This window comes from Amblyomma mixtum, chromosome 4 (assembly GCF_055824585.1).
Source record: "Amblyomma mixtum isolate Tamu chromosome 4, ASM5582458v1, whole genome shotgun sequence".
In the NCBI taxonomy this organism is placed as follows: domain Eukaryota; kingdom Metazoa; phylum Arthropoda; class Arachnida; order Ixodida; family Ixodidae; genus Amblyomma; species Amblyomma mixtum.
The window spans coordinates 25,086,034-25,102,465 of NC_143015.1; the positions used below are offsets into that span (position 1 = coordinate 25,086,034).

The window sequence follows — 16,432 nt, forward strand, 5'->3', positions numbered from 1 at the left end:
GTGGGGTATTCCATAAGGGGGAGCAAAAAGAACAGAAGGACATTATGGTTACATAGCAAAAGAAGGCAAGCAAATTATTACATGGCATTACAAAAGGGTGAAGCAAACATACATAAGTACACTGTGGCCATGCGGCAATTCAAGCAAGATCAAAAAGGGTGTACATAATACGAATAAGGGTAACTCAGAAAAAAATGTTAATAATCAGTGCATTTGTGGTACATGAGGAGTAGAAGCCAATGTGTGTTTGTTATTTACAGCTAATGACAAATATGCAGGGTCTAAGAGTAGATTCATGAATTTATTCGCATAGTATTCAGTTGCTACGGCCTCTCGCAGCTAACTGCATCGTTCTATGGTTGATGGCAAGAAAGACTTATTAAAGGCATTACGGACCTATGTAAATGCTGCGAACTTAAAATGTTGAAAAGCTGGCACAATGTTTTGTTGGATGGAAGTAGGAATGTGTTGTGCAAGTAAGGGAAATTGTAGCCGGCATTTCCACCTCGTGTAATGCAGCACTTTGCCAACCAGGTTTATTCCAACCCACAGCTAGAGATGTGCCCAAGCAAACAGCCCAAGTGATGACGATGTGTATACACAGGAGAGAAAGATGAAGTGGTTTAGAATATGCCCAGACCATGGAAGTCTGCTAGCCACTGTTATTCCTAGGTACAGGTACAACTCTGCTTGTGTTACGGCTATAAGCTTAAAGAATTGTGATAATCTAGGTTATTACGTTTGCGGTCTTTACGAGCTTTATGACCTAAGCATGTGAGCAGAGGCTTGAACCCAGTCGCAGCTAATCTCAATTCCTTTCTATTCTATTTGGCAAGTCGCAAATAAATGTCTTTTCCTCCTGCAAAAATTCAATGAAAAGGCAGCAGTCGGCCACTTCCTCCGGCAGTACCACAGTAAGTGCTCTGCCAGATGACACAAAGCACTCTTTGATGTGCGATGGGGCAGCAGCAGTGTCTGCAATGATTATTGGTCTGCACATCAAGACGCAAGTTTTGGCCTCTAGTAGCAATATTTTTTCGATGCGCTCGTAGGAGCCACTGCATGTTTTGATGAATGTTGAGTCAGAACGGGATGGTCGCTTGTATGCAATGCTGTGGAAGACCTGCTTTGCTTGTACAAAGCGCTCGTACTGAAGCACTTTGAATGTTCTCATGCCTAAGCGATTATTCACAGCATCCTGCTCTTCAACACTTAGAGCAACTTCTTTTCCCTTGCCTAAAGGCACAACTTGCCAACATGCGTAGCCTTCTGTAAACGAGGATACCCAAAGGTCCCCATGCAGAACTCTTTCTCTTGGAGACACAGCAAGCTGCTGCTCATCACCTTGTGCAGTTGTTGATGCATAATAATGCGTTCAACAATTTGCAGAGGGATGCCATTAGCAGCCGACACCTGCCAAACTATGTGCCCATTTCCACTTTCAAAAACAAAAGCAGAATGTGCCCATAATGGCCCAAGTGACCGGGCACAGTTGGCCAAATGAAGTAGCACATGAACATTGAATGTCAAGCTGGCAACCCCATACAAACTCTTGCACTGAACGACGAAACTCTCCAGAAGCAGCTCTGAAAAAAAAAATATTAGGTGAATTTGGGAGCCATTAAAAATTTCCTCAACAAACGCAGCCAAGGTGTTGTAAATCCACCTCAGTGGAAGATTTTTTTCTTCATGCTTTCTATGCCAAAGTTCATCGAAAACAAGCGGTTCCATGTTCAGGAACATGAAATCTCTCTATTACAGAAAAAGCAGACTATAAGAGTGTATGACACTAGCTGTTAAGCAAAAATCACTAACCAATTTACCACATCACAACTTCTAACAGACAAGCAATGGATAATGTTTCAGTAGTGCCGTAGTCAACTACAAGAATAGCACAAAAACAGTGCTATATACCTAACATGGCAAATATTATGACGTCAGAGAATATAAAAGACACTATAATAAAGAGGAAAAAGGGTTACAAGATGGCAGGATTTACTTTTGCAATATTTGGTAATCAACCGGTTTGTACCCTCTGTAAATATTTTAGAACCACAGTTCACAAAATTAACCATACCAAATGTACTATGCAGGAAAAGCATTTCTGATTGTAAATAATATTTCGAAATGCTTTGCAGACAGTTGTGCAAGACTACAAAAAGGTCAAAATCTTACATGGTTAATAAATTACATGGTTATCTCAGATACTTCACAGCTATGCTATATTCAACAATTACACCTGTAATAAGTTACCTGCTTTGGCAATTTCAGACAGAGTGAGTTCCTCTCGCAGAAGGATGTGGAGAGCCTCTGACAGTTTGCAGAGGTGCTTCCAATAGTCATGGTGCAGTATACCGTCTAGGCATGGCGGAGCATAAAACAATATCCACTGCCTCCACTCAGATGCTTTCCAATGCCCTCGTTCTCTGATTGACCGAGGCAGCCTTGTCACACAGTGTGGAGGTTTGATGACCAACAGCCGTAAATCAATGTTTTCAAGTGCAGATGGACGACCTGCAAAATAAATGTGCATACTTTTTTGTGAGCAGAGAGAATAGGCTAGGGGATAATAACCTGTAGTATATAAACATCCCAACAGATGAAAGGAAAAAAAAGACACAAGCATCGCTGTACATAATACATAAATATCCGTACATGCATATAACCTTGCTTTTAGCCATTAAAAATAACACGAAATGCTGAATACACTGTACAGTGTATTCATAATTTTGTTTCATGCAGCATGTTTCCCTACACAGCAGTTCCCAGCAGCCGCTGAGCTGAGCCTGTTGATAATAAAATATGCTGCTACCGTCTTATTTCATCATGGTTTCTCAAAATGCGACAACTAGGAAGGCAGCTTAGTAGTAAATATTAAACGGCTGCAGCTTACTCTTTCACCACATTTTGTACACTATGTAGTGGCGCCATCAACAGTGTCTTCCACTAATCATACTCAGCAAAATCAGAGGCCACAGATTATAACACGTGCATGGTCTGCAATTTCTCAGCTCCCATTTCCCCACAATAAGGTGCACATTTGAAAAAGTGATGATAATCAATAATAACTGCAGTGCCACAAAAAGCAGGAATGTTACAGAAACTTTCACCAATCTGAATCACAAGTGAATCGCATTGTGGGCATTGCCTTACCGACATAGACGGGTTGACCTGAGTTCGAAGTTGACAAAATTGTCTCGGTCACTTGTCTAGCAACACCAAGCAGTACGGAGTGCATATATTCTGCACTGAACCCATTGACAAGGTCTAGACCTGACAAAGAAAGAGAGTGCCCAATATCAGTAAAAATACAGCACAATGCCATGAGATAAAGTACAGGAATGAGCAAAATACTGATATATGTACCAATGAAGTCAAGCATGGTTCTGAAGTGGGATAAAATAAGACAAAATAATACTACAAATCAGGTACAAAAAGAAATTAACATAGTATAGGGACTGTAGAAACTAAATAATAGAAGCAACCAATTTTTGCAATCAGTGTTGCACAGTTTAAGAAAGATGGCAGGAGCCGAGTGCTATTATTTTATAGATGAGGAAAACCATGCCTTGGTGGAGGCATTTGGCAAGTGTATAAAACCTTAAGTGAAGCTGCTCCTTCTGGACGTAGAAAGGCTGGAGCGTTGGGAAAGCATGCAGGTCAAACTCTTCTGCTTATGTAAATGCTGCACAGACCTAGGTTTGTGTATATGACAGGCTTGGCTGCGTTGGTACACCGCAAACCAGGCAGAATGGCATGGAAAAATTGCACGTATTACGGCAAGCACTGCCACTCAAGTGAGTTTCGCAAAGAATTCGCAAGTTGCACATTACCTTTCACCACCTAAATGCATGTGGTTTGCAGCATTGTTCTTAATGCTGAAAACAAGAAATGAACTTGATCATGCAGGAATTTAAATGTAGTGAGAGCCATTGGCCTTATTTCTCTCTTTACTAAGCTGTCGTTCATACCTCGGATATGTCTTACCACATACGCAGTGCTTGTGACATCAGTCAGTCCATGCCAACTAGAGCAAATTGAAGTTAAATGCTAATAGGAAGAAAGGAGGAGAATGTCCTTACCTATCAAATTCATGAGTGAAGACGGCCCTTTGAAGCCATTGATTATGTCTTCATAATCTTCTGCAAACTTCATGTTTCGCACAACCATGTATGTGGTTCTGGCTTCTGGCTGTTCTTTCGTGATATACCGCATGCTCCCTTAAGGCAAAAAGATAATACAGCACTTAATCACATGAACAGTAGTTTCCATAAGTTGGCACACTTCACAAAAAAAAACTAAGCTCTTTCAATTTCGCTTATGCTGATACTTGTGATAACTGTTTAGCAATTACCCTAAGTACTGTCGAACTGTTCGGAACGCTCACCTTCAACATGCTCCCCTCGGATGAAGCACCAGGGGCATCCAAAGTACCCGTTGAAGGGGACCATATTCAGTACCGCTGCCCTTGCTGGCGCATCGACTGAGCAGCACAGCACGGCTGGTTTGGAGTAATGTGTAGTTGACTGGTGTGTCCACTTCACTGCTTCGGTAGTGTTGACTTCCGTCACAAACTTCTTCAAGAAGAGCTGCATGTTTGGATGTTTTTTGCCAAACCAAAGCCCACCAAGTATCGGATGTTTAAACCGCAAGTGCGGTGGCAGTTCATTCACGATGAACTGTAAGGGCCACACTGAGCTCTTTGACGACTTCCAAATTGGACTCCCGTCAGTGTTTATAGTGAGAGTGATGTCATCTCTCGCAAGTGTTTCCCGCATTCTGCTGTAGCACTGAGCACTTGTGATGTCAGAAATTCCAGACCGTGGCTCTTGCAGCTTCTCCAGGTCTTCATGAAGCTGGGGCTTTGTACTTTCAATTGCAAAGCTGAGTTGCTTATGCAAATTCAGAATGATGAAAAATGAGCCGCGGTCTTTGAGCGTCTGCAGGGAATTGGTGTGCCGGCAGTTGAGGCACTGTGCTGACTTCTCAACGACATTCAGGAGAGCACTGCACGTCTCACAAAAATAATGGTACTGCACAACGTCTTCTTTTTCTTTGCACCACAGTTTGCGAAAAGCATATGTGCTTTGGGGCAAGACATTACGTTCAAAAAGGAAATTATTAGCTTGGTTAAATCCCCCAATGCAGCCCATGTTAGGCCATGTGATACTGCATATGCCATAACAGCAGCTATTGCACCCATCTTGGTAACCTCTGCATTTGGCAACTTTTCATTGCTGAACTGCACAAAGGATGATGGCAGCTCATCATCTCCTTCTTCAGAACTCTCAAATTCTTCGCTGAGACTGTCACTATTGGCACCAGTGACATCACCCATATCAGAACCGGCGTCACTGGAAGTGTCACTTTCTGGCCGCAGTGCATCATTATGAAAGTTCTGCTGACTGTTGATCCCAATGTCACCACACAAATCAGAACTGGCGTTGCTGCAGATGTCACTTTCTGGTTGCAACTCATTTTCAAAGTCGTAGTCACTGCTCATGTCACCACTCATATCAGAACTGGCGTCGGTGCAAGTGTCACTTCCTAATTGCAACTCGCCCTTTTGTAAGTCGTAGCTTGGAAGTTCTACGTCGGCCGCAGCATCGCTGGCTCCGTCTTGCGCGGTACCTTCAATGGGCGGAACGTCCGGGTAATCAGTGCATTGCAGTTCATCCCTCGGCTCCGTATTGCCCGCTGTGTCGTTCGCGTTGTCCCACGCGGTACTTTCAGTGGGAGGTGCGCTTGGCGGACCGCTGGAGACACCTTGAGCACTTGGAGGTTTGATCGTGAGCACGGCGGCACTCAGCGGATCGACAGCGGCTGCCAAAGAATGGCCCTTTTGACGCCTGCAGAGAGTTGTGCACGGCACGTCAAAGTAAGCGCCGGGCTCCAGATAATGCTTACGCTGTTTTTTAGGAGCAGATCCAGACATTGTCAACGTCACTAAACTTCGGATACGTATGAGCGGCAGAGTACGATCTCAGTGGATTACGTAATCGCGGATGCTGTGAGTTCCGCACCGGCACCAGCGACGAGCAACCTAGCAGACGCATGTACAACACAGAATCGGCCGCGAGCGAGTTTCGTACGCGACTGGCTTTTGCCTGCACCGTTCAGATACACATTGTAATGTACTACCAGGGAAAAAAATGCACAGGACACTTAAGCTACGCTTTGGGTATGACCCGATAGCGTAGTGGGTTATAGCTTTCCATTCTGAGCAGTTTGACACCTTTTAATGCATTCAATTCTTTTAATTGTTTGAATTTATTAATTGATCAATTACACACAACAATTTTTCTTAATTAGCATCATCAAGCGTTAGCTTTTCATTCTGGGCATTCTGACACCTTAAACACCATTTTTCATTTTTAGAGCGCAGCTCTTTGGCGTCCGTTCCTGGGTTCCGCGTCGTCGTCGGCGTCGGCCTCGTAACCAGCTCCGCCCCCCTTTCATCCCCCCAGCGCTATCGGCGTCAGCGGCATCAGTCAGTCGCTGCTATCTCTTCCCTCCTCCCTTTATCGTGTTGTCCGCTTGCTGCGCGCGCTTCTGCCCCCATCGTTTGCCGCTGGGTGTACACGCCGCCCCCCTCCCCCCTCTTCCTGCGAGTCTCCGGTTGTCAAAGCGCCGGCTCGAACTTAATTCCTTTCTTCGCTCCTCCTCCAATGCAACCCCTGTGCGGTGGCAATCAGAGAGCCAGATCGGTGGCGGCGGATCTGTATATGTGCACCGCCCGAGCCGAAATTGCGAATACGTGTGAAAAATAAAAAAAAAAATTCTGTGATAGCGCATACATGTGTTGCTCGATTTCTTTGCCTCAATCTATCGAAAAGGTGAAACAGCTTATTTGCTGCGCTCAAATTTCGCATTAGGAAGTAACGTAATCGTCGGTAATTTTTTATTTCTTTAATTAATCAATTAATTGCAATGATTTCATTAAGTGGTCATCATTGCCTGTCACACACCAATCAATCCCCAGTCTCTAGAATCACAAATTACCATGATACGATTTTTTTTAGGCAGCCCCCTAGTATAGGCCGCCGGTTCGAATCCCTGTCGCGAGAACGCTGAATCGTATGACCTCATCTGGAACATTATGCGGCAAACGGCTGACAATATACAGATTTTTTTTACGCAACCCCCCGATTAGTAAATCCGTTTTTGAGGAAAGGAAATTGAGCAGTGTCTGTCTCACATACCTATATCGGTGGGCACCTGAATCACGCCGTAAGGGAAGGGAGGAAGGTGGTAGGGAAAGAAGAAAGAGCGAAAGAGGTGCCGTAGTGAAAGGCTCCGGAAATTTCGACCACCTAGGGATCTTTAACGTGCACTGACATCGCACAGCACGGGCGCATTTTTGCGTTTCGCCTCCATCGAAACGCGGCCGCCGCGGTCGGGCTCGCACCCGGGTACTCCGGCTCACTAGACGAGCGCCTGAACCACTGAGCCACCGCGGCGGGCACAGCCCCCGATTATTTCTGACACGCGGTGCCGACTGCACGCCAAAGGCTTTTCGACCGAACGAGCACAGATGGGGTAGGCTCAACCTCTGGGGCTATTTAGAACGCACAGACATGTACCCCTGTCCATGGCAAGAATCAACTTCAGAAAATGAGTCATTAATTGTACCAGCGCACGAGTAAAAATCTTGTTTACCTATAGAATTCTCGTGGACATAACTCCATGTCATGCAGTGATATATGTGACGCTCCCTTGTACTTAAATTGTTGGAGAGGGGGAATAAGGAGTGGTATTTTCTGGGTGTCAGCTAGCCTGACTATGTCATGCAATGATATTCGTTTCATTAAAACCCGCTCTTGGGCGAGTTGGTTCATCTGTGGTAAAGGTATGTACAGTCTTTGCCAAAGGTAACCAGACTATACCCAGTTTGCTTCTCACTCGTATATTAAAGCTATTATGCCAGCCCTCAGGCTGTAAATCTCTGTATGGTAAGAAGAACGTACATACCTCTCTCCTCACCGTCAAAGAACTGTTGGTATTTAGGGAAGCCGTGAGGGCTCTGTTATACGAATGAGGAGCAAACCATGCAGCTTGGTTATTTTTGACAAAGGCTGTACTTGCGCGAAAGAAAACAGGACAAAAATTAAGACGCACGTACATGTACGCCGTGTACATGTCGTATGTGTTTCTTCATTTTTGTCCTGTTTTTTCGCGCAACCTTTACCAATGATATTCGCGACGAATGTATCGGGGATTTATTGATAAGGTTCAATCCGCATATCAATTCTGCTTTTTTTCACTGCTAGCGAAGGTGAACCGAACCAAGGTGTGGTTTCGGTTCCGAATACCGCACGCAGCCATTAGCAGACGCCGTAGCCGAATAACAGCAACAAAACTCCGAGCGCTTTGTTGTCACCGTCGTTGCTTTGTCGGCTTTGTTACCGTGGCTGTAGTTTTTTGCACCAAGGAACCTCGAACCACGTGTGCACGTGCTTTTTCTCGCATTATGCTAGCATTTGTGAAGTATGAAGACCGATTTAAGGTTATACTGCCGGTCCGGCTGATCAAAGGTTTTTCACCGACTAGCGAAGATTTCGACAGTGGGAAGAAGCTGCAAGCTTTTTGGTCGAGCGAGAACGGGGAGGTAGAAGGTTACTACCCAGCATTCGTTCTCGCACTCGGAGGTAAGCCTGCCCTTGTATGATTTCCTTAACCGTATCTGAAGAGCGCTTAGCCTGCGCCTGGCTTGTGTAGCGTGGGCGAGCTGTTTGCTCCGGCCCTGAGCAGCATTCGCCGTTGGCTGCAAATGTGCCTTGAATATGCCTGGCACCTGCCCGGCCTGTGGTTGTCTGTGTACGCTTTGCTGGTGTTGGCCGTACAGACGCAAAGGTACTGACATTGACTTACAACATTTGCGTTCGAGCGCAGTCGAGTAGACAATTTTAATTTGTGGGGTTAAACGTACCGAAGCGACACATGGACCATGAGGGATAAAGGAAGGGCTTCGGATTGATTCAGACCTTTCGGGGTTCTTTTAACGTGCGCTGGCATCGCACAGCACAAGGCCGTTTTCGTACCTAGTCTCCTTCGCAAATCGGCCGCCACGGCCGAGATTGAACCCTCGACGTTGGGATCAGCAGCGGAACGCCAAAGCCACCGAGCCACCGCGGCAGTCCGAATAGACATGCGAACCGCATAGGCACAGTTTGGCCTTAGCAGAGCAGCTACGCTAACATTTCGCTTGGTTTGCTTCTAAGCACTCTGCTCGAGCGCTCTTCACAAGCGCTCTTCACAAGTGCTTTTCACAGCCGTGTTCGCCTTGCGGCCGTGGTCAGATGGCTGCCTTCGACTGTGTTTAGTTATTGGTCCGCTGCTGGGAGGGCGACGACCAGGCGAAGTGCAAGCAGTAAAGTTATGTGGTTGTGTCCCCACACTTGGCTGTACCTACAATACCAATACCTACAGTATAGAAAATGTTATCTTACATGTTCTCAACCGCGATAACCGATACCGCCGTACCGATGGTCGATGCACAGAAACAGATTGTGTAATATTGTGTCGTTTTGAGTTGGACACATTTGGTGTTGGCAAGCGCTAAGTTTAGCTGATGGCAGCTTGATCACCAGCACCAAAGCAATGCAATGTTTTTCATCTGATACCTGTATTAAAGCTGGAAAGTTGCCACATTTTAACCGATGAATGCAACCAATTCAAATCTGGACAACATTCTCTTTTCAGATACTCTTGATTCCTTGCGAAAAAAAAAATAAAGCTGATGCGAGAACCACTGCTGCGCATCATCATGACCGAGGAAGAAGATAAAAGGGTGCCAGGTGAAAAGCGGGTGAGCATGCTGTCTGATGTGTATTCTTTGTATTCTGTAACTTGTACTCTACCAACAAGTCAAGTCACTGTATTTTCTATAGCAGAGCTTGCCACAACGCAAAGAAGCGCTAAAGAGGCAGAAAGCTGCATGCAGCAGCCTCCATACTGAAATCATCGAGGAGCACGAGCAAAACAGGGTAAATTTATTGGAGGATTTTTTTTTTACTTTACGAGCAGCATCACTCGTGGCAACATATTGGTGCATGTTATTTCTCTTGTCAACATTATTGGTTTTGTGCATTCTAATTTTTAGACTGCAGAGCTAGACCGCGTAAAGGATGCCCTGGTGCGCAAGGAAAAAGAAAACCGGCGGCTGAAAAAGGAATTACAGGCTGCAAATGAGTTAAATCGGCAACTTACTAGCACCCTGCTAGAAAACATTGGTGAGCACCTTTGGTTTTATTTTTGCGAGTCAGGTGGCATAATACTTGAAACTCGTTTCCTCTTGAGATGATCACAATAACACATGCCTTGGAAGAAGAGGAAGTTGAAGTTGTTTGCCTTTCAGCTTTCTCGGGCAGATGCAGTAGTTATTTCCTGCCTGAGTACTCTATTTGTCATATACATAACAGTATTCATGAGGCCCTGCAGGTGTAAATATAAAGTGCAGCAAATTTATGGCATTTCGTGGCGTTATGATTACTTCAATATTCCTTGCAAGGCTCAAACTATGCTCCCCTCTTTACTGATCTCAATCTTGCTTCATGCAAATAAACTTGCGGATATATAGAGTGACTTGTTTAAAGGTACACTGACTTGCTGTTGGCCTCTATCAATAGGAGGTATTCACATGACGTCATCTGCAAGGGGCGCTAGCGGCCGGCGCGGCATTCGCCATGGTGGTGGTCGCGCGCGCGTCCGCCGCAGCCACCCGCAGCGTTTAAATAGCTGGTGATGGGTGAAATGTGAGTGTATTTCGCGTCTCGCCGCAGATAATTTCTGTCCGGCCCGTACCGCCGCGTGACTGAGTGAATATTCCTTGAACTGTGCGAAGCAGAAAAGAGCGGGCACGCTCAGAAGGTTCTACTTTGTGAAAAGGTCGACCCCCCGTAGGAATGCGAAGGCGCCAGCATGGTATGCGATGTACAGGACTGCTGCCGCGCTTTTAATTCACTGGTATCGAGGCCCACCTTGTGCACGGCTTAACTTTGCTGGCAGGCCAAGGAATTAAAGCATACAAACCTATGAGAGGGTGCAATTACTTGACAAGCGGGTGAGTCCAAGAGCCTTGCTTAGGGTGCCGAAGGCCGAGGTGCCGAAGGCCGAAGTGCCGTTTTTGGAGAGGTGAGTAATTCGAAGGGTCTGTTCGCTTAGCTGTAGCTTAACTTGTCACCTCTATCAGCTGAAAGTGACGTGTTGCTACGGCTAGACGTCTTGTGCATTCGAAGCAGCGCTACGTAGCTACAATCAAAACTGCAAAATATTCTCGCTGGGTCTGACGTTCGTGCTGCGAGCATTTGTTTGACCGTTCTGCCGCTGGAATTATTGGTTTTTGCGGCGCCAGTTTTGGAATTTCGGTAGTTAATCGTGCTGTTTATCCACGATGTGCCCTGCATGACTAGCTGACAGTTATCAACTGATATTAAAAGCTGCAAGTAGTGTACATTTTTGCGTGCAGTGAAGCCAGCCAGTTTTGCTGCCAAGTTGAGGCAGCTCTGTTATCACGGCACAGAGGAATTTTGCTGCAAACTTGATGCACAATAAGCATACGCGGTCGCTGATGCATTTAACAACGTGCAAATATGTTACGGATCACTAACAGTTCAGGCCGGGTACCTCACGGCGTACCGTGATTACTGCACGAGCTGGCGTGTAACGACCGCAAACATGGCGCTTTTGCCGCGGCGATGCTCGCGCCGTCTGGTAGCGCGGCCTCAGTGAATACCTCCTATAGATTGCTGAATTCTAATGACAGAGATGCACTTTCACTGTAAAAGAAGCTTTTATGAGCTAGGAAGGGATAAACAGAAGCCATTTGCAGACACGGTTGTACCTTTTATGTAATGGGGGCCATTCCCTGGTACACTGTATTGTCGTTCCCCAGTGTATATTTTTGTGTATTTCAATAACCACAGACGAAATAGCCAGCTGCATTCAGAGGGGCCAGCAGCGTGGTGAGGTCATTGCAGAATACATCATGCCTCCCTCTTTGGACGCAGGTAACACTTGTGATATTCCCTGATATCTTGTCAGACTAGAGCAAACTGCAATCTGTGTTTCGCTTGATTGTTTGCAGGCTCAAAACTTCCTGAAGAGGTGCTGACGGCCATCACAAGTGCTGCTGGCCCTGCAGGTACATTTCTAACTGCTAATTTATATTTCCAGCTCCCTAAAACATTAAGAGTACAGGCATATGAGGACAGAAGGTGAATTAGCTGAGGCCAGTCCTTAAGGCTAGTAATCTTACTTTATCCTTTGTGCACTGGATCCCTCGAAGCATTTTTCTGAAGCAGTATAAGCGGGTGTTGTGCTCGCAAAGCAAAGCAGTCTTAGACCAGCTGTGAAGATTGTGAGGGGGCCATTTTTAGGAAACTTTTCTGGGGAAAAGGTGCGCATTAATATCAAGTACAGTCGAGCCCACTTATAACAGCCGCAGATATAACGAACGCTCGCTTAGTACGAACGAGGGCGGTGCTACCGTCAAAATATATATTGGGGCAATGACACAGTGTCTCACATAGAACGAACTGTTGTGGCCTCAACACTCGGTTAGAGCGAACGCGAAGCTGTCGGGCCCCCGTAGTTGACCGAGCCGGCGGTGTTTGGCGCGGTTTCGCTCGACTGCGAACCCGCGGCAGGCGAATTTCGCGCACTTTGTGTTCCCCTGACAAGACGCGGACACAAAGCGCACAAAGCGTCCCCCGGCGCTCCTTTGCGGGTAAAATAAAGTAAAAAAGAAAACGCGCGCGTTGAAAAATGAAAACGAAAAAGCGCGCGCGCGCGGTGACGAAAGAGAAAGTGGCGCCGCCCGCGTCGCTGTGATGCATCCACGTGATTTGTTGCTCCGTTGCCACCCCGCGCTGAGGCCATTGCGCCGTCGATTCTTTCTGACTGCCCAGAGACCGACGTGGACGATGACGAGGATGCTGCTCTACCGCCGGTTGCTGTGAACGCTTCAACCGCGAACGGTTACATCGCGTCGCTTAAGGAACTCGTGTGCAGCAGAGACCTTGGCGATGAACATATTAGCGCGCTGGAAAAATTAGAAACGGCTGTGATGCGATCAGCTTTGAAGAAGAAGACATGAATCACAGACTATTTTCAAAAATAAAGTTAACTTTCGTCTCGCTTGCTCTTTTTGCCCGTATTATAGGTGGTCCACTTACTACGAACTTTTGATACAACGAACAAATACCGCGTGACGATCAAGTTCGTTATAAGTGGGCTCAACTGTAAATATGATAATTGGGCAACATTTCAAGTCTCCAAGAGGGCTGGTTCTTTGAGAGGTAAAAGTAAGAATAGGAACCTGGGTAGCAATTACCTTTGCAAAGAGAAGCTAATTTCTGAATGGTGATATGAAGCCCCTTTGTACAGTGGAGTATAACAGCAAATGAACGAACACTCGCCATATCAGGTTGGTTGGTTGGTTGGTTTATGGGGTTTAACGTCCCTAAGCGACTAAGGCTATGAGAGACGCCGTAGTGGAGGGCTCCGGAAATTTCGACCACCTGGGGTTCTTTAATGTGCACTGACATCGCACAGTACACGGGCCTCGAATTTCTCCTCCAAAGAAATTCAACCGCCGCGGCCGGGATCGAACCCGCATCTTTCGGGTCAGCAGCCGAGCACCATAACCACTGAGGCACCGCGGCGGCTCGCCATATCAGAAAAAAAGGAAACGGTTGATGTTTTTGGGTCTGCATGGGTTCCCTGCTCACCTGGAATACTATGGGGCATGGTTGGCCAAAAAAAGAAATTGAAAGAGTGTCTAACTAGAGTGTTCTGGGAGCCATTGCCAATCTCTCACAGGAGATCACTTATCTGTAGTAGTCGCTGCATGACATGGAGGAAGGAAAGCTCAGGAGAGGCCCTTGCTATCTGGATTGTGTGACAGAAAGTGTGCTTTAAGTCTCATGTTTTCGCATGGACTACAGGGAGTCTTTGGCCGATGGCACAGGCAATAATTTTGAGCGCAGCGTTGTCTGCAAGAGTGTTTGCTGCGCATACACAGTGAAATGGCGGCCAATAAGTAAGGAGGAGCCCTCATGTTTGGCCTGAAAAAATGTGACTTAACGGCCTTTCCAAAATTCTTTTCTTCCTCCATATTGTGTGGTAAGGCCCGATATGGCAGTAAAGGCATTCATGCTCATATTGAACAAGAGACGCATGCGGACCCCAAGACAGCTCTTTTCCTTGTCTCTAATTTGGAGAGTTCATCTATTTCCGGTTGTGTTCCCCCCTCACCAGATGGGATTTAGTCAAACATTCAACGAGAGTTGGAACATGCAGCAACATCACAGTGGCTGCAATTTGTTGTACATGGAGCTTGATGAAAGGCTGCACGCGTCTAATCCTATGCCTACCTGCTCTGTTTTGCGCTTTTGACGCTGTGTGGGATACATTGAAGCGAATACCCTTTGTAAAAGGGTAATGATACAGGCACGAGGCATTAACTTTCTTCTGAACCCTTGCACGGCAGTCCTGATATGCTCAGGAAACATTCTGTATTGATGCAGGACAATGCATATGTCAATAGGACATTTGAATTTAAGGCTTTGATTGAAAGCCACAGTGGTTTCATGTGTAATGTGTTATTTTCATTAGCCAGAAATGCAGCGAAACGCTGTACAGTACTTTTTTCAGAATGGTTTTGTTTGTTTAGATGGTGGCTCTGCCCTGGCTGGCACATTTGCAGCTGAAGCTGATATGCATTGTGGTGAGTGTTAGATTTTCTCGAACCATTAGTGACCTGTAGTGAGATTGGTTTTGCTTGTTCACATGGTGATTCAGCCCTGTCTTTTACATCTCCAGATGAAGTTGCGGTGCCCTATGGTGAGTCTAGTGTTTTGTTCATCCATCAGAGACCAGCGTTGTTTCCTTTTCTTCTTTTTAATAGACGTGTACTTTCCGCATCCTGCACAATGGGTAAGTTGCAGAAACCTTGAAGTCGGCTACTGTGCACAGTGAAAACTCCTTATTTATGGTGGCTAGACCTGTTTTGGCCAAAGTAACTGGTTGCAGCATGGAGACTTCGAGAGTCACAGAAACACTGCACATCTTTTCTGCACACTCCTGCTGTATGTTGTGATAAAAGGATTAAGCACACCCTTGCTGAGCCACTGCTTGCGATGGGAGATGAAGCAGAGCTGTTCTTAGCTGCTGCTTGCCACATGCGTGTAGGGCAGGAGGTAGTAATCTCCAGCACTGCACCCAACTTCTGTGTGCAGGGCAACCCGTGCCATGATGTAGTCCTAGCTTTGATCGGTAGCGGACTTCCAGGTTTCCGCAGCCTATCTATTGACTCGTGGTCATGATTTCTGGGTTGGCCAAACTGCATTTCATGCCAAAAGTGGACATTTTCTGACCGCAGCATGTGCAGAGGAAGCCACTGCGTCCACTGCGGAAGCAAGCGCTGCTGCTGCCCTGCCAATAAACACACTTTATGCCGTGAATGGACAGGTGAGCATGTACATGTTTACTTCAGTAGCAAGAGTTCGCAAGTTACATATCGTACTAAGCCCCTTTCGTAATACTTCGTTAAGACTGCTTTGTCTAGAGCAGGGCAGAAAGGTGGGCCTGTTGGTATGGCATGTTAAAGAAGAAATATACCAACCAAAAAAAGACGAAAACAAAAGGAGAGAAAAACAGGACAAAGGCTAGACTAACAACTGAATTCTTTATTCAGCATAGACTGCCAGGTAATCTCTACGCATGCACCATGGCAAGACAGAAACTTAAACATGGTCATTCAAATAAATTCTTTTGTCGTCGGTGCTATCGTCGGCACTTTTAAGTATCTGAAAAAGGTGATGCTTGCGTCAGTTTGCCATCGATTGTGCTGACGACAAAAGAATTTGATTATTTGAATGGCCATGTTTGAGTGTATATCTTGTCTTGGCGCATGCCTAGAGATTACCTGGCGGTCTGTGCTCAATAAAGAATTCAGTTGTTAGTCTAGCCTTTGTCCTTTGTTGTTCTGTCCTTGTGTTTTCATCTTTTTTTTGGTTGGCATATTTCTCCTTTCACATGCTTTGTCTTGTTCCATGTAGGTGTATAAAAAAAAAGCTGCGGCTCAACTACTGCTGATCCTGGTTAGAGAGCGAAAGCTATGACGTATCGGCAGCTATGTGTGGCTTGGCGTCTGTAAACGTTCAGGGTGTTCCATACACTGGATAGGCAGCGCGCTCACCCTGGGAGGTAGCATTTAATGGTTGATCGCGAGAGTTTGCTCACCCAATGAACGCTGTGACCTATTGCTGCAGTGCCACGTTTCTGTCAAAATGTTAGCGCTAATGCGTGCAGCCCACATCTTTCTTTCACCACCCCACGTACCTCAAAGCTCGATTCAGGCGTCCAGGGAGCCAGTTATGCGCACTTCCTTTCCTTAAAGTCATCGAAGTCTAAAATCTTGCCAACGCCA

The 16,432-nt window shown here is 46.1% G+C and overlaps 1 protein-coding gene and 1 pseudogene across 1 annotated transcript in view; both read right to left on the reverse strand.

Annotated features, from left to right (window-relative positions):
• LOC149345918 (retinaldehyde-binding protein 1-like) overlaps positions 1-16,432 on the reverse strand; it is a 69,038-nt gene that overhangs the window by 40,147 nt on the left and 12,459 nt on the right. The window lies entirely within an intron of this gene.
• Positions 809-5,935, reverse strand: LOC149345919 (uncharacterized; annotated as a pseudogene).